At 44.5% G+C, this 19248-nt stretch overlaps 1 protein-coding gene and 1 long non-coding RNA gene across 2 annotated transcripts in view; one reads left to right on the top strand and one right to left on the bottom strand.

Annotated features, from left to right (window-relative positions):
• LOC147115146 (uncharacterized) overlaps positions 1–17653 on the bottom strand; it is a 52426-nt gene extending 34773 nt beyond the window's left edge. Inside the window, exon 1 of the long non-coding RNA XR_015079056.1 lies at positions 17084–17653. This is a non-coding gene — a long non-coding RNA (uncharacterized LOC147115146). The remainder of the gene's footprint in view (positions 1–17083) is intronic.
• dok6 (docking protein 6) overlaps positions 1–19248 on the top strand; it is a 759619-nt gene that overhangs the window by 289536 nt on the left and 450835 nt on the right. The window lies entirely within an intron of this gene.

Below are 19248 nucleotides of genomic sequence, written 5' to 3'. Positions count from 1 at the left end.
TCGTTATGGGGACCCATATCGGTCCTGGCTATTACAATAGCAAAATATTGCGGATGCTGGAAATCTGAAATAACAACAGAAAATGCTGGAAGCACTCAGCAGGCCAGGCAGCATCCGTGGAGAGAGAAACAGAGTTAATGTTTCAGGTCTGGGACCCTTCAGAACTGGAAAAGGCTAGAGATGTAACAGATTTTAAGCAGGCGCAGAGGCAGGGAGAGGGGTGGGGTGGGGGGAGTAGAGGATCTGAAGGAATAGTCTGTGCTAGGGTAGGAAGAACCAGAGACAGTTGCTGAGGAAAGAAATGTGGCTGTGAAACCGAGTCTTGGCAGGTACCTGATCAAACACGAGAAGGGAAACTGAAAGCAATGAAGAGGAACAAGGTTGAAGAGACAAACGGAAATCCCGTCAGAGAGAAGAGCAGGACTTTTTCAAGGTGGGCATTTCTAGAAAAGAAGTGGCACTGAACCAAACACTAATACAATAGCAAAATACTGGCTATGCCTGCCTTTTCGTGGGATACATGGAACATTCTTTGTTCCAGTCCTGCTCAGGTCCCCTCCCTAGCCTCTTTTCCTGGTACATTGATGACCGTATTGGTGCTGTTTCCTGCTCTTGCCCGAACTGGAAAATTTAACCAACTTTGCTTCACATTTCCTCCCCTCCCTTGCCTTCACATGGTTCATCTCCGATTCTTCCCTTCCCTTCCTTGACTTCTATATCTTCATTTCTGGGGATATGCTGTCAACCTATACCTACAAATACATGGAATATATACAAGATAGTTTTCTAGATCAGTATGTTGAGGAACTAACTAGGGAACAGGTTACTTTAGATTTAATATTGTGCAATGAGAAAGGGTTAATTAATAACCTTGCAGTAAAGGGGCCTTTAGGGAAGAGTAACCATAATATGATAGAATTTTATATTAAGTGATTTAGTTAAATCCGAAACTAGGGTCTTAAATCTAAACAAAGCAAACTACGTAGGTATGAGGGGCAAGTTGGCTAAGGTAGATTGGGAAACTGCAGTAAAAGGTATGATGGTAGACAAGCAATGGCTAGCATTTAAAGAATTAATACATAATTTACAACAAATATACATTCCTTTAAGGCACAAAAAACCCACAGGAAATGTGGGCCAACCGTGGCTAACAAGAGAAGTTAAAGATAGTATTAGATCAAAGGAAGAGGCTTATAATGTTGCCAAAAAGAATAGTAAGCCTGAGGATTGGGAGAATTTTAGAATTCAGCAAAGGAGGACCAAGAAACTGATAAAGAAAGGGAAAATAGAATATGAGAGTAAACTAGCAAGAGACATGAAAATAGAATGTAAAAGCTTCTATAGGTATGTAAAAAGGAAAAGATTAGCAAAAGTAAACATGGGTCACTTACAGGCTGAGGCAGGAGAAATTATAATGGGGAATAAGGAAATGGCAGAGAAATTAAACAAATACTTTGGGGTCGATTTTCGTGGAGCCGTCAGGCGGGGTTTCAGGCGTGTGGGGGAGGGAAATCCCAAATTTGGGGGTCCCGACACCATCCCACCCAAAACCCCGCTCCACGCAACTTTCAGGGGCACCAGGCGGGAAGGGATTAGTGCCAATTAACTGCCTGTTAACAGGTAGTTAACAGGCAGTTTTTAGCCAATCCCTATTTTGAGGGGTTTCGTGTAGGTTTCCCGACAGCTCCAAACCACGCCAGGTTAGAGCAGGCGGGCCGTCGGGTTGGAGGGGTCGCGATGTCGGTGCTCAGGTGCGTGATGGGTGCATGAGTGCAAAGGTAAGTGTGTTTGGTGTGTTTAAAGTGTGTAAAGAACTTTTACGTACCTGTACTTACCTTAACAGCCTTTCTTCCTGTAGCCATCGGGAGCCCATCACTCAACTGGAACTTAAAGCTGAACGGCTGCGATCTGCGAAAAGTGACAGCCTTCAGCTTTGAGTGCCGATGTGAGTTCTAACTGAGTCTATGCAGAAGGACTCATGTCAGAACTCAGACTGTCAGTGTTTCACAGCTTCAAACAGCTGTGAAACACTGATACTTCATCTGTCAAGAACTCTTGACAGATGAAATTTCAGTCTGTGACGTCACCTATTGCCGGGTGGCCCTTAATTGGCCTGCTGAGCCCGCTGGGCGGGCTCAACAAGGTCAATCAAGGGAAAATCGTGCGGATTGGGCAGACGTCGAAGTAGGCAGGTCTAAAACCCGAAAATTGTAGTCCCGCCTTCTTCCTGACAGCTTCGGGAAAATCGACCCCTTTGTGTCTGTCTTCATGGAAGAAGACGCAAAAAACCTCCCGGAAATAGTGGAGAACCAAGGGTCTAGCGAGAATGAGGAACTGAAAGAAATTAGTATTAGTAACAAAATAGTACTGGAGAAATTAGTGGAACTGAAAGCTGATTAATCCCCTGGACCTGATGGCCTACATACTAGGGTTTTGAAAGAGGTGGCGATAGAGATAGTGGATAAATTGATTGTCATCTTCCAAAATTCCATAGATTCTAGAACGGATCCCGTGGATTGGAAGGTAGCAGATGTAACCCTACTATTTAAGAAAGGAGGGAGAGAGAAAACGGGGAACTACAGAGCAGTTAGCCTGACATCAGTAATAGGGAAAATGCTAGAATCCATTATTAAGAACGTCGTAACAGGGCACTTAGAAATAATAATAGGACTGGGCAGTGTCAAGACGGATTTATGAAAGGAAAGTCGTGTTTGATGAATCTGTTGGAGTTTTTTGAGGTTGTAATGAGCAGAATAGATAAGGGGGAACCAGTGGATGTGGTGTATTTGGATTTTCAGAAGGCATTCGATAAGTTGCCACACAAGAGGTTATTAAACAAAATTAGGGATCATGGGATTGGGGGTAATATACTAGCGTGGATTGAGGATTGGGTAACGGGCAGAAAACAGCGAGTAGGAATAAACGGGTCATTTGGGTTGGCAGGCTATAACTAGTGGGGTACTTCAAGGATCAGTGCTTGGGCCTCAGCTATTCACAATCTACATCAATGATTTGGATGAGGGGACCAAATGTAATATATCCAAGTTTGCTGGTGATACAAAGCTAGGTGGGAATGTAAGGTGTGAGGAGGATGCAAGGAGGCTTCAAGGGGATATATACAGGTTAAGTGAGTGGACAAGAACATGGCAAATGGAACATAATGTGGAGGAATGTGAAGTTATCCACTTTGGTAGGAAAAATAAAAAAGAGTATTTTTTAAATGGTGAGAGATTGGGAAATGTTGGTGTTCAGAGCGACCTGAATGTCCTTGAACACAAATCACTGAAAGTCAACATGCAGGTACAGCAAGCAATTAGGAAAGCAAATGATATGTTGGCCTTTATTACAAGAGGATTTGAGTATAAGAGTAAAGACATCTTACTGCAATTATATAGGGCCCTGGTGAGACCACACCTGGAGTATTGTGTACAGTTTTGGTCTCCTTACCAAGGAATGATATGCTTGCCATTGAGGGAGTGCAATGAAGGTTCACCAGACTAATTCCTGGGATGGAGGGATTGTCCTATGAGGAGAGATTGAGTAGACTAGGCCTATATTCTCTAGGGTTTAGAAGAATGAGAGGTGATCTCATTGCAACATACAAAATTCTTACAGGGCTTGACAGGGTAGATGCAGGGAGGATGTTTCCCCTGGCTGGGGAATCTAGAACCAGGGGTGACAGTCTCAGAATAAGGGGCTGGTCATTTAGGACTGAGATGAAGAGAAATTTCTTCACTCAGAGGGTGGTGAATCTTTGGAATTCTCTACCCCAGAGGGCTGTGGAGGCTCAGCCGTTGAATATATTCAAGACAGAAATCGATAGATTTTTGGATATTAAGGGAATCAAGGGCTATGGGGATAGTGCAGGAAAGTGTAGTTGAGGTAGAAGATCAGCCATGATCTTATTGAATGGCGGAGCAGGCTCGAGGGGCCGAATGGCCTACTCATGCTTCTATTTCTTATGTTCTTATAAGCCCACTGACTCCCATAGCTACCTTGATTACACTTCTTCCCACCCCACGACCTGTAAGGACTCTATTCCATACTCCCAGTTTCTCTGTTTTGTCGCATCTGTTCTGATGATGCCACCTTCCACTTCAGTGCTTCTGAAATGTCATAGAGTCATAACGGCACAGAAGGAGGCCGGCTCTCTGCAGAGCAATCCAGTCAGTCCCATTCCCCCGCTCTAGCCCCATAGCCCTGCAAGTTTATTTCCTTCAAGTGCCTATCCCGAAGTGCCTATCCGGTCTCCCCTTGAAAACATTGAGGGGGAGAAATTGGGTGAGTAGCGCCACCTGTTAGCGCCTAAAGAGGCAGTCAGTGGCTGTAGCGCCACTGGCTGCATCTCCGGCGATATTAGTAGAGGCGCTCATGGTGGCGTTAGGCATTTGCGCTGCGCCGCCACCGATGACGTCATCGGTGTGCGCAGCACCCCATTCGTGCCCCGTTCACGATATTTGGTAGCGAACGCCGCAGTTGCACCGCTCGCTACCCGTGCCCGGTTCATGGGGCCTTACTGTGCCGGCAGCGGCGCAAGTTAAGGTGGAGGTGCGGGGCGGCCGCTTTTTCGGCGGCCGCCTGCCAGCACCTCCGTCCCCGGCCTCCTAACCCCCTCCCTGCGGCATTGCCGGCTGTTTCCCGAGAGCCCGGCACTTCTCCTTGGTGCCGGGCTCATTTGCCGGCACTCGCGAGCGGGGATCGCGCTGTTGCAGGCACCTCCCCCTTAACAGTGGGAGGAAGGCCTGCAGTACCGCAGCGTGCCGTGCCGCAGCATGTGGCGCTGCGGCACGTTGCGCTGCGATAATCAGTTTCAGCGCCCTAAGAGGGACACGGAGCGCCTTGAGCCTCGCCCCGTCTCCCTCGAGGGGCACTGAAACTGAATTTCTGGCGATCGGTATCACTCCGATCGCTGCGCTAAATCCTGCGCTCAGGCGACTTTTGCGCCACTTTGGCGCCCCAACCCAATTTCTAGGCCTGAGTGTCTCCGCTTCCACCGCTTCCGTCAGCAGCGAATTCCAGGTCCAAACCGCTTGCTGTGTAAAAAAAAGTTTTTCCTCACATCCCCCCTGTATCTCTTGCCCAATACCTTCATATCTGTGTCCACTAGTCCTTGTACCATCAACTAGTGGGAACAGCCTTTCCCTGTCTAGCCTATCCAAACACGTCATAATCCTGTACACCTCTATCAAATCACTCCTCAACCTTCTTTGCTCTAATGAAAACAAATCCAGCTTCTGCAACCTGTCCTTGTAGCTAAGATCCCTCATCCCCAGAACCATTCTGGTAAATCTCCTCTGCATCCCCTCAAGGGCCTTCACATCCTTCCTAAAGTGTGGTGACCAGAACTGGATGCAATACTCCAGTTGTGGCCTAACCAGCGCTTTATAAAGGTTCAGCATAACTTCTCTACTTTTGTACTCAATGCCTCTATTTATGAAGCCCAGGATCCCATATGCTTTGTTAACCACTCTCTCAATATGTCCTGCCACCTTCAGGGACCTATGCACATTAAATCCCAGGTCCCTCTGTTCCTGCACACTCTTTAAAACTGTGCCATTAAGTGTATATTGCCTCTCCCTGTTCCTTCTGCCAAAATGCATCACCTCACACTTCTCTGTATTAAATTCCATCTGCCCATTCTGCTAGCCTTTCTATGTCCTGTTGCAGTCGATTTGTATCATCCTCACTGTTTGCCACACCCCCAAGTTTGGTGTCATCGGCAAATTTAGAAATTCTACTCTGTATTCCAATGTCCAGGTCATTTATATATATCAAAATCATGTCTTCCTTTTTCCTCAACTGAGGATTCTCCTCCACCATGGTTGACATGGTCCTCGACCATGTCCGCCCCATTTCCCACACTTCTGCCCTCACCCCTTCCCTTCCCCTCCCAGAACCACAACAGGGTTCCCCTTATCCTCACCTTTCACCCCACCAGCCTCCAAATTAAATGGATCATACTCTGCCATTTCTGCTACTTCCAGCGCGATGCCACCACCAAACACATCTTCCCCTCCCCTTTCAGCATTCCGAAGAGACCGTTCCCTCTGTGACACCCTGGTACACTCTTCTGTTACCCCCAACGCCTGCTGTCATTCCTGCAGCAAGCACAGGCGATGCAACACCCGCCCTTTCACCTCCTCCCTTCCCACCATCCAAGGCCCTAAACACCCCTTCCAGGTGAAACAGGGATTTATTCGTACTTCTTGCAATTTAGTATACTGTATTTGCTGCTCACGATGCGGTCTCCTCTACACTGGGGAGACCAAACGCAGATTGGGTGACAGCTTTGCTGAACACCTTCATTCAGTCTGTAAGCGTGACCCTGAGCCTCCGGTTGCCTGGCACTTTAATTCTCCGCCCCAGTCCCACTCTGACCTCTCTGTCCTCAGCCTCTTACACTGTTCTAATGAAGCTCAACGTAAGCTCGAGGAACAGCACCTCACCTTTTGGTTAGACTCAACACTGAGTTCAACAATTTCAGATCATAACCACTGCTCCCATTTTTTCGGACAGCAGCTGTTGGTAATGATTCTGCTGTTGCTATTTACACCTCCTCTGGACCCATCTTTTGTTTCTTTACTTGTCCCATTACCATCCGCTTTTGCCTTGTACCATCATCCCTTTTCTCATTTAATCTCTCCTACTTTCCACCCTATCACAGACCTTCCCTTTTGTTCTTTCCTCCCCCTCCCCCCTTTCCCTGCCTCTGTACTTCCTCAAACCTGTTACATCTGTAACATTTTCCAGGTCTGACGAAGGATCTTCAACCTGAAACGTTAAGTCTGTTTTTCTCCCCACAGATGCTGCCCGACCCGCTGAGTATTTCTAGCATTTTGTGTTTATATCTCTGTGTTCACATCCTTTGAGCAGACACTTTCAGAATCACCTTTGATCTTTTGTCTAGCCCCATGTTTATTTTGACACATTCAATGCTGTATTGACTTTTTTTACATTCTGACATGAGACAAGAAACTAATTTTATTTATGATTGGAAGTTGCTGGTTCTAGCTTTTCTATTTTATTCCAAGTGGCTTCTGTGTCCACAGGCCTTGGTTAAAGCTTACTTGTGAAATGGAGGTGATCCGAATCAATTACTGTGGTCTATCACAGAAAGTAATCTCCAGGATTCTGCGTAGATATCTATATGGGGAGCTCACAAAGCAAACTGCAGTGGTTTTACAGAGGCTCAGAGATTTCGATAGTTGCTCTGAGTGAATGGGTGAAACATTGCTCCAGTCATCTCGAATCAGGTGTCCAAGATTGCTTAACTCAATGCCATTCAGCTAACAGGGAATGCAACATCTTGGTTGGGTTAAGGTTGAGTTCTATTGTATGGGCACAATGCAAGCCAAGCTGACAGCACTATTCGTTCTTTTAAGAGACTGCCACAGACAATCTTATCATACAGATTTTAATGTGACGTACTACTGTTCACCTGCAGGCAATGTTTGCAGCATCATGTTCTTTTAACATGGCAGTTTATATAACTATCCTCTAAGCCTACCCATGTTTCATAAACTTTTAATGCGAACTGCCGTATACCCTTCTGAGAGTGAGTCCCAGGAAAGAGTGGTCCAGACAATTGATCATTTCCAATTTTGGGAAAATGTAACAGTCTTGTGTAATAAAAATAACATTGCAAAGCTTCCAGCATTAGGAGAGGTAAGCCCTGAATTTCCTCTGCACTTATGCCACTGTTATGCAGTTAGTGCACTAAAAAGATCATAGAAAATTGTGTTTTAGCACATTTGGGTACATTTACGGCATTATTGTGCTGAACACATGTTTCCTCAATCTTTTTAACAGTGCAGAGCTTCGGTTCATCAATGCTCCTCAGGGCTTATTCGCATAACTGCACTGTTCAAGTACCTGGAAGTTTCCTGGGTTTACACCGCTCCTGCACTGGATGTAAAGTTACACCACAAAAAACCCAGTTTTAACAGCTCCAACAAGTGTAAGTGAGGAATTGGTGAGCGGAAGAGGACACCAACATTACTTACAGATTACAGGTTTCTGTAAAATCTTTTTAAACTCCTACCTTCATATAGTTTTTTTAAATCACTGACACGTGCACTTCATTCTTCCCATAAAAAAAATGTTTGGACCCCCAACTTCTCCCAACCCCACACTCAGATTGATATTGGACAAGGAAATGGCTTTCGCCATTGGCACACCACTCTATGTCAGCATAATGGAGGAGGAGCTGGCACAGCAGCATGTCAAGGCCAGGAGAATCAGGCAGCATGGTTGAGAACAGAAGCTCACCAGATATGACCCTCCCCAACACATGTACAAGCCACACCGGACCTATGAAGACCTCCTCGCCAAGGATGCCATTGGGCATCTCTGCCAACTTCATCATGGAGATTTGCAGTCTCACTCCACCCCTCTGTCCGTGTCAATTAGAGTGACAACAGCTGGCTCTGAATCCTTCCAGACTGCCGCAGGAGATCTGTGCAACATTAACCAGGGAGCTGTCCTGCTATGCATCCGGCAGGTGACGGATGTCCCCTTTCATTGAGCGGCCGAATTCATCAACTTCGGCAGCACCCCCAGGCAGCAGAGGCACAGAGCCAGGGACTTCGCCAGGATAGCTGTATTCCCTCGGGCGCAGGATGTGACGATGGCACACACATCCGAGCAGTCACCGACATATGTGAATAGGAATGGGATTGTCTGTGACTGTCTGCAAAGCAGGTCATGTCCTCACTCGCCGCTGCAAGGAGCATCAGAGGGCAGCTTCTGCAGGATGCCTTCATCGACTGATCGATCTCTAGTGGCAGCATCTCAGCCCTACCTTCTTTTATGTGCCCTATCAGATGATACCAAAGCAGCTCTCTTCAGCCCAGCAGTACCTTGCCAGGAATTCTCCGGTGAAGAAGTCTAAACCTACTGAATGATCTATTTCCTGACTTGCTGTAAAGCTCATAAATAATAAACCATGAGGAAAGTGCCCAGTGTATTTCAAAGCAAACATTTCTTTTACTGCAAGCTAAAGGGGATGGAAGGTTGTGTGTGAGGATAAGGCTGTCAGTTAAGGAGTGTCTGGCAATTGTGACGGAAGAGGTGAATTGAGAGATTCGAGAGTGTGAGGATGTTAAAGTGGAGGAAGGAGTTTTGGAGTTGTGCAAGGCAGTTGGTGTGTGTTAGGGGACCTGTAGGCACTCTTAGCCAGAGTGTAGTGTGAAGGCTTAATAGTGTGAGTGTTGCTTTAAGAGAGTGATGGGTGTGGTGGTGTCCAGGGCAGGCAGGGTGACAGTGCCTTTTAATGTTTAATACTGATCATCTGCATTGGAGAGAAATTGAATTAAGTTTCTTCAACTCTCATTTCTCTAGCTAAAATAGAGAATTTTATTCCTAACTTCTTGTAAAGATACCCCGCAATATTTAATAAGGACACTCCCAGAATTCTGTAATATGACACTTGTAATAGCAGATTACACGTCTTGGGTATTAAAAGAAGTGGATGCAGAGATAGTGGATGCATTGGTTGTAATCTACCAAACATCCCGGGATTCTGGAGAGGCCCCAGCAGATTGGAAAACTGCAAATGTAACACCCCTATTCAAGAAAGGAGGGAGACAGAAAACAGGAACTCACAGACCAGTTAGCCTAACATCTGTCATTGGGAAAATGCTGGAGTCCATTATTAAGGAAGTAGTAGCAGTACATTTAGAAAATCATAATACAATCATGCAGAGTCAACATGGTTTTATGAAAGGGAAATCGTGTTTGACAAATTTGCTGGAGTTATTTGAGGATGTAACGAGCAGGGTGGATAAAGGGGAACCAGTAGATGTAGTGTATTTGGATTTCCAGAAGCCATTCAATAAGGTGCCACATAAAAGGTTACTGCACAAGATAAGAGCTCATGGGGTTGGGGGTAATATATTAGCATGGATAGAGGATTGGCTAACTAACAGGAAACAGAGAGTCAGGATAAATGGGTCATTTTCAGGTTGGCAAACTGTAACTAGTGAGGTGCCACAGGGATCAGTGCTGGGGCCTCAACTATTTACAATCTATATTAATGACTTGGATGAAGGGACCGAGTGTAATGTAGCCAAATTTGCTGATGATACAAAGATAAGTGGGAAAGCAAGTTGTGTGGAGGACACACAGAATCTGCAAAGGGATATAGATAGGTTAAATGAGTGGGCAAAAATTTGGCAGATGGAGTATAATGTGGGAAAATATGAGGCTATCCACTTTGGTAGGAAGAATAAAAAGCAAATTATTTTTAAACGGAGAGAGACTACAAAATGCTGTGGTACAGAGGGATCTGGGGGTCCTTGTACATGAAATACAAAACGTTAGCAAGCAGGTACAGCAAGTAATTAGGAAGGCAAATGGAGTGTTGGCCTTTATTGCAAGGGGGATGGAGTATAAAAGTAGGGAAGTCTTGCTACAACTGTACAGGGCATTGGTGAGACCACACCTGGAGTACTGCGTACAGTTTTGGTCTCCTTATTTAAGGAGGGATATACTTGCATTGGAGGCAGTTCAGAGAAATTTCACTAGGTTGATTCCTGAGATGAGGGGGCTGTCTTATGGAGAAAGGTTGAGCAGGCTGGGCCTATACTAATTGGAGTTTATAAGAATGAGAGGTGATCTTTTTGAAACATATAAGATTCTGAGGAGGCTTGACAGGGTAGATGCAGAGAGGATGGGCTGGATTTTCATTGAGGAGGCGGGTAGGAGGCGGGACTACAACTTTCGGGGTTGTAGTCCCGCCTCCACTGAGTTGTAGCCAACCCACGCGATTTTGACTTGATTGACCTTGTTGAGCCTGCCCAGCGGGCTCAGCAGGCCAATTAAGGGCCACCCGGCAACAGGTGACATCACAGATTGATATTTCATCTGTCAAGACCTTTTGACAGATGAAATATCAGCGTTTCACAGCTGTTTGAAGCTGTCAAACACTGACAATCTGTACTCTAAGTTAATTCCTTCTCGGGATGATTTAGAGATCTCTCTGGAACAGGAAGCTGAATGCTGCAATTTTTGACAGATCGCGGCCATTCTGCTTTCTGTGCCGGTGAGATGAGGGACTCCCGAGACCTGAAGGAAGGAAGGCTGTAAAGGTAAGTACATGTAAGTAAAACTTCTTTAAACACACCAAACACACTTACCTCTGCACTCATGCATTCATCACTCACCTGAACACCGGACATCTCGATCCCTCCAAGCCCTTCAGCCCAACGGCCCGCCTCGCTAACTTGCCGTGGTTTGGAGCTGTCGGGAATCCCACACTTCAAGAATGAAAATAGGGATACCCGCCTCCTTTGAAACTGGCATGGGGGCGGGATGGGTTCGTGCCCCCTGATTTTGGGATTTTAACCCCCCACACGCCTCCAATCCCGCCTCCACGGCCCAATGAAAATCCTGCCCGATGTTTCCCCTCGGGGAATCTGGAACTAGGGGGCATAGTTTCAGAATAAGGGGTCACCCATTTAAAACGGAGATGAGGAGGAATTTCTTCTCTGAGGGTTGTGAATCTTTGGAATTCTCTACCCCAGAGAGCTGTGGAGGCTGAGTCATTGAATATATTTAAGGTGGAGATAGACAGATTTTTGAACTATAGGGGAGTCAAAGGTTATGGGGAGCGGGCAGGAAAGTGGAGTTGAGGCCAAGATCAGATCAGCCATGATCTTATTGAATGGTGGAGCAGGCTCGAGGGGCCAAATGACTTACTCCTACTCCTATTTCTTATGTTCTTATGTTCAGATGGAGCTGAATTAGTCCATAACTTTTGCTTCCATTTGCCACCATATTTTGCCCCGATGAACTTTTTTGATGTGAGCTCCGGAATATGCTTTTTCACCACCGTGAACTTTGACACCCCCGAAACAATAAAGCCATTGGTGGCTACTTAAAATGGCCACCTCCAGCTGGACTGTCTCTAGCTTTCCTGCAACCTTTCCCTTCTTCTCCTTTCCCTGATTTTTTTTTTTTTAAGTGCTTGCATATGCTGTTTTTGGATGACAGGTTTCCCTCTAATTATCTGCCCACTTTCTTTGAAGCTAACTTCACTGGGTACATTTTGTGAGGCTTTCCACTGCTGGCAGAGCCTCACATGCAGCTAGTGTATCTCGTATAATAGCGGGCGCACTGCCACAAAGTTCCAATGTGTTCCAGCTGTGTGCGAGGTTCTACCAGTGGGCAGGGCACTGCAAAATTTATCTGTACATTGGAAAATAAGAATCTAAATGGGTAGAAGAGCAAAGGGATCTCGGAGTACAAATACACAAATCACTAAAAGTAGCGATGCAGGTCAATAAGACCATAAAAAGGCAAACCAAGCACTAGGGTTTATTTCTAGAGAGATAGAATAGAAAAGTAGAGAAGTTATGCTAAACTTGTATCAAACCTTGATTAGACCACACCTGGAGTACTGTATACAATTCTGGTCGCCATATTATAAAAAGGATATAGAGACACTGGAGAGGGTGCAAGAAAGATTTAGACGGATAATACCAGAAATGCGAGTGTATACTTATCAGGAAAGGATAAACAGCCTGTGGTGAGGGGTGAGGGGTGATCTAATAGAGGCCTTTAAAATTATGAAAGGTTTTGATGGAGTAGACATAGAGAGAGTGTTCCCATTTTAGGGAAAAGCAAAACTAAAGGCCATCAATATAAGATAGCCACCAAGAAATCAAATAGGGAATTAGAAGAAACTTCTCTAACCAGTTAGTGGTGAGAATGTGAAACTCACTACCACAGGGAGTGGCTGAAGTGAATAGTATAGATGCATTTAAGGGGAGGCTACATAAGCATATGAGGGAGAAGGGAATAGAAGGTTATGCTGATAGGCCATTCTTCATTGAACACAAGTGGCCTTTTTTACATGTGGTGCACCAGAGCCAAGCCGGACACCACCCTGTTTATAAATATTGCAGCACATGTGCCTTCCTATCCTATGGATCAATGTAAAAAGAATGAAAGTGGCATGAGAATGAATGATGCTTTGAATGCCTCACAGCACTTTTCCCACTGATACTGAAACTACGCCAAAATAAATTTGGACCCAACAGCATAAATTTTGCCTGCCTTGGCCCACTGATGCTAAGTACAAGCTTATAATCTATAGCACAGCAGAATAGAATGGCACACATTGTCATCTTTCATAACATGCTTCATATGACAAGGACATCATTAAAATACCTGTTATATGGTCAACTCCATGTATCCTAGCTGAACATCACGGGGTTAATATTCAACTTCACTGCCCGGCGGTTAGCTGGCAGCGCGGATTGCCCACCCATTGTAGAACCTGCTCGATGTTTGTTCCATTCAAATCAATGGAATGAAAATAAAGTGGGTTCTATAAATGGCAAGTGACCTGCTCCACCAGGCCACCACCCAGGAGGCGAGGTTGAAAATGATCCCCATGTGTCTGTAAGCATATTATAATGCAAATCATTCAGAGAATAATTGGCACAGGCAGTGTGCATATATAATGTACCTCTGTGTGAATACAAAGAACAGTTTGGACTGTTAATTGGCAATTAGTATTGGGAAAAATTCTCCTTGACCCTGTGCCACTGGTGGGGATTCACAAGCAATGGGCGTCTTAGTGGGAAGTCATGGATGAGTTGAAGAAAGTTACTGTAAGCTCCCTCCTATGTAAATGATCTGTATTAAACATTAAAAGGCTTTGCCACTCCTTAAACTCATTAGGAAAGTTTTCTCCTCATGATAAATACACAAAAGTTGATGAGTCTGGCATAGCCAAAAGTCAATGGCATAAATTACATCTGGCCTCATAGTTAGAAGAAGCTCTTGATTTTCGAGTAGGCTATCTGGTTCATGTGAACATTTTGCCTATTGTAACAACTTGGAAATTGGAAATTTCTTGATGCACATACATGTAGGACTAGAAGGAAAGGTGGAAATTGATACGGCCAGGAGCTGGAACGGGGCATGGAACAGAGTTGGTGAGCAAACTGAGTGCACACCCAACTGGCAGCCAGAGCAGACTTATCCAGAAAACAACATCAATCAGAAATGCCTCTACACTGCTACGAGCGTTTTCTTCAGTTTTGGAAAAAAAAACACCAGAGGGTTTACTTGTAAGATTGTTTTTGTTCTAAGATGTTTTCTAGGAAGGATGTGATTGGAATATATGCAAAGTTATAACAGATGGAAGGAGCAGTAGATTTCAGCACTCTCAGACTATTCACATTTGTGTCAGCAGATTGTATGTAGGATTCTTGGGTAGCTCTGTATTGTTTGTGCCAAGCACAATTATAATTAAGTCACAAAATTGATTTTGTTCTTTTCAAATCTAGAAAGTTAACAAATTTACAGGAGTTCCAGATAAATTTCTAAAGCCTCAGCAACCTAATCATTGGAGGAGTATTTATTTTGACATTGTGAAGAATCTGTGCAGAATAGTAAGGTCACATAAGCCTTCTCTTTTGCTTGTTTTTTATTCTTTCTCATTAAATACAAGAGCGTAACCACTTATAGCGTGGAGCTTTCCTTATGTACATCAGTGTAAGACTGATTTGTGCATCCATCTGTGAGAGCAGGTATCCATGTTAGCGATATCTAATAATGAATGGGAGCACCTTGACCACTCGGACTGCAGAGGCTGAAGAAGAAGGTGCACCACCTCCTTCTCAGGGCAACTAAGGATGGGCAATACATGCCAGTCTTGCCAGCAAAAACACTATAATTGGATAGGGTATTGATGCGAGCATGTGCCAGATGTCTTTTGTGGCATCGTCTATGGTGTCAGTCGTGGCTCAGTGGGTAGCACCTTCGCTTCTGAGACAGAAGATTGTGGGTTCAAGTCTCACTCCATAGACTTGAGCACAAAATCTCAGCTGACACTCCAGTGCAGTACTGAGGGAGCGCTGTACTGTCAGAAGTGCCGTCTTTCGGATGAGATGTTAAACCAAGGTCCCGTCTGCTCTCCCAGGTGGACATATTTCGAAGAAGAGCAGCGGAGTTAGCCCTGGTGTCCTGGCCACTATTTTTCCCTCAGTCAACATCACTAAAATAGATTATCTGGTCATTATCACATTACAGTCTATGGGAAATTGCTGTGCGCAAATTGGCTGCCGAGTTTCCTACATTATAATGTGACTATACCTCAAAAGTACTTCATTGGCTGTAAATCACTTCGAGACATCCTGAAATCGTGAAAGGCGCTATATAAATGCAAGTCTTTTTTTGCTTTTAATTAGCCTTGCAACACTGTTGACAGCTGTACAAAATATTTTCTGGACATTGTTCTGTAAAACTATATTAAAGCAATGTTGTTTACATTGACTTAATGCATGCATGTCATTCATCAAAAATAACATTGAACTGTCTCTACTTTTTGACATAGTACTGTACTGAGCAATAATGTAAAAATTTCCCTGCAACCTACCAGGTGGTCATAGAAACTGGACGGTTTTGATTAACAGCAGGCGTGATCTTTATAGGGAAGTTTATAAGTAACCTTTGTGAGTTAATAATTTGCCAAGAGGAGTATGAAGCAAGAGAAACTAAGGTTATAGGTTAATGTGCTTATTGATCTGTAATAGATTTTCATTGATTATTAAGCTTAAGTATAATACTCTCATAAATAGATTTAATCCATGCATACTTTATCCTTGGCAATGATCTATGCAGAGCTTCCTCCACTGATTTAGGAATGAGTACAAGTGAAATTAGAACACCCACTGAACTAGTGATGTTACTGAGTCACAACTCCTACAGTATTTTACAGCATGAACAAGATTCATTGTTGGAACAAACTAGTCATCAAACAAATCAGTCACTTTGCAGCCGGTTGACTAGGTTTTTAAGCACATACATTTTTTAAATCCTTCAGGATGTTGCAATCTCACTGTCCTAACATTTGCTGTAAATTAGATGGGAAAGGGCAGACAATAAAGCAAAGGTTGTAAGGCAGTCCAGACTGAAACTCATGCAGCCTGAAATCTGCCCTACTTTGCCTCCTACTGCCGGATTCTGATATGCATTGCCGGTTGGATGTAGGTGCAACACCTCCTTTCAATCCATAACCAGGATCATTCGTGCTGTGACCAAAGAGTCACATTGTTCCCCAGAGTAGGTATTCATGGATTCACTGCAGCTAGTATACATACCAGCGGTATACTGGGAATTGGACCTTTACTTGAAAAGGAAAGATTTGCAGGGATACGGGGAAAGAGCAGGGGGAATGGGACTAATTAGATAACTCTTTCAAAGAGCCAGCACAGGCATGATGGGCCGAATGGCCTCCTGCGCTGTATGAATCTCTACCGGTAACACCAGCGACCTCTATATCCCCACTGGCTGCAGCATTGCCTGTGTAATTTAATCTGTAAATGATTGTTAAGAAGAACTCGTGTGCTGCAGTGGTCGTTTCCATGGCGATGGGACCTGAGGGTCTAGTTGGTCTCACGATCAATAATTAATTAATTTGACATTTTAAATTTAAATGTTAAATGTACATAATGTAAACTAATATTTCTTAACAAAAAAAATGGAAATGAAATAAGCACCTGGTCATGTCATTGAAATGTCTCAAAGTACTTCAGGTGACATGTTAATTTTGAGGAGCAGCGACTGTTGTTATGGAGGGATAGGGAATGAGAGAGTGTCAGTTGCATTAAACATATCAGCAGAGTGGGGCATTTGTGCTTGCTTTCATCTGTCCTGCAGAATTAATCAGAATGCGTCATTAACCCAAACACATCTCCTTAAAAACCTCAACATTAGCTCATTATTAAATGTCGGATAACATAGAAACATAGAAGATAGGAGCAGGAGTAGGCCATTTGGCCCCTCGAGCCTGTTCCGCCATTTAAAGAGATCATGGCTGCTCATCCAAATTCAGTACCCTCTCCCTGATTTCTCCCCATATCCCTTGATCCCTTTAGCCTTAAGAAATATACCTAACTCCCTCTTGAATATATTTAATGAATTGGCCTCAACTACTGTAAGATTCAGGATCACAGGCTCACACGGATTACCCAACAGGGTTTTAGAAGTTGCAAGGCTTTTATTAAAGAGCTACAGTTTCAAAGCATAATCAGATATTACATATGGTTTAAGCTGAGTATAATAGACATACAACCCGTGACAGTAGAAAGCGATCTACGACTTCCCGAAGCGGAATGCCACGACCGGACGGACGGTTGGTTGGAGGTCTGGTAAGGCAGTGTGGAGGTCTTGGGTCAGCAAGTCTCTGTAGCCAGTAACAGCAGTCGCCTCTGTTGATTCGTCCCTCTGGCTGTTGGAGGTGAGCCAGCAGTGATTTCCACCTTGAAGAAGCCTTCACCCCTCGCTGACTGATTCCCACTCTCAGCCCTCTATACTTATAGTTATTTCGGTGGGCTGTGATCTATCTATTGTCAATCATCTATCATCCAAATGTGCTGTGGGAAAACATTTCTCACTGCCCCTTTTTGCCTGGCTGACGAGGCCTTTCTCTTATCTTTCTGAGGAATGTTTTGTTGTGTTTCTTTAAGGACATGACTTTTCGGCTTCATTTTGTCTAGCTATGATACCACCACCCTGTGTTGTCTTGCATTTTACGATCCCCTTATCACTTTCAGGCCTTTCAGTGTTTGTTATTTGACCTTGCTGATACTTCCCCCATTTATTCCTAACTGCAGTTTTAATTTCTGTTCTAAGAGTCAAACTTCATTCATGAATCTAATAACTGTTTCTTACACTACCTTGTGTGGTAGAGAATTCCACAGGTTCACCACTCTCTGGGTGAAGAAATCCCTCCTCATCTCAGTCCTAAATGGCTTACCCCTTATCCTTAGACTGTGACCCCTGGTTCTGAACTCCCCCGCCATCGGGAACACCCTTCCTGCATCTAGTCTGTCTAGTCCTGTTAGAATTTTATAAGTTTCAATGAGATCCCCTCTCATTACATAGAAACATAGAAGCATAGAAGATAGGAGCAGGAGTAGGCCATTCGGCCCTTCGAGCCTGCTCCGCCATTCAACGAGATCATGGCTGATCATCCAAACCCTAGCACCCGGTCCCTACACCAACAGCCATCCCACCCAAGCCCTATCCCCGTAACCCTGTAACCCCACGTATTTAATCCCCCCTAACACTAAGGGTCAATTTTTATCATGGCCAATCAACCTAACCCGCACATCATTCTTCTAAACTCTAGCGAATATAAGCCTAATCGACCCAATCTCTCCTCATACGTCATTCCTGCCATCCCCGGTATCAGTCTGGTGAATCTTCGCTGCACTCTCTCCATGTCAAGAACATCCTTCCTCAGATAAGGTGACCAAAACTGCACACAATACTCAAGGTGTGGTCTCACCAAGGCCCTGTACAACTGCAGCAAGACATCCTTGCTCCTGTACTCGAATCCCCTCGCTATGAATGCCAACATACCATTTGCCCTCTTAAACGCCTGCTCCACCTGCATGCTTACCTTCAGCGACTGGTGCACAAGGACACCCAGGTCTCGTTGCACTTCCCCTTCTCCCAATCTATTGCCGTTCAGATAATAATCTGTCTTTCTGTTTTTGCCACCGAAGTGGATAACCTCGCATTTATCCACATTGAGCAGATGCATGGCAAATGCAGTATAATCACCCAACCTGTCCAAATCATACTGGAGTTTCTCTGCATCCTCCTCACAGCACACACACCCACCCAGCTTTGTGTCGTCTGTAAACTTGGAGCTATTACATCTAGTTCCCTCATCTAGATCATTTATATATATTGTGAATAGCTGGGGTCCTAGCACTGATCCCTGCGGCACCCCACTAGTCACTGCCTGCCACTTAGAAAAAGACCCGTTTATTCCAACTCTTTGCTTCCTGTCTGCCAACCAGTTCTCTATCCAAGACAGTACCTTACCCCCAATCCCATGTGCTTTAACTTTGCACACTAATCTCTTATGCTGGACCTTATCAAAAGCCTTCTGAAAGTCCAAATACACCACATCCACTGGTTCTCCCTTATCTATTCTACCAGTTACATCCTCAAAAAATTCCAGTAGATTAGACAAGCATGATTTACCTTTTGTAAATCCATGTTGACTTTGTCCGATCCTGTCACTGTTTTCCAAGTGCTCTGTTATTACATCTTTCATAATGGACTCTAGCATTTTCCCTACTACCGATGTCAGGCTTACCGGTCTATAATTCCCCATTTTCTCTCTACCACCTTTTTTAAATAGTGGGGTTACATTAGCTATCCTCCAAAGCATGGGAACTGTTCCAGAGACCATAGAATTTTGGAAGATGACCAGCAATG

The sequence above is a fragment of the Somniosus microcephalus genome, chromosome 7 (assembly GCF_052327205.1).
Source record: "Somniosus microcephalus isolate GS21.2 chromosome 7, FLI_Smic_1.0, whole genome shotgun sequence".
NCBI classification, from domain to species: domain Eukaryota; kingdom Metazoa; phylum Chordata; class Chondrichthyes; order Squaliformes; family Somniosidae; genus Somniosus; species Somniosus microcephalus.
Note: the sequence above shows the minus strand (reverse complement) of the source record. Positions and strands in the feature narration are given on the sequence as shown.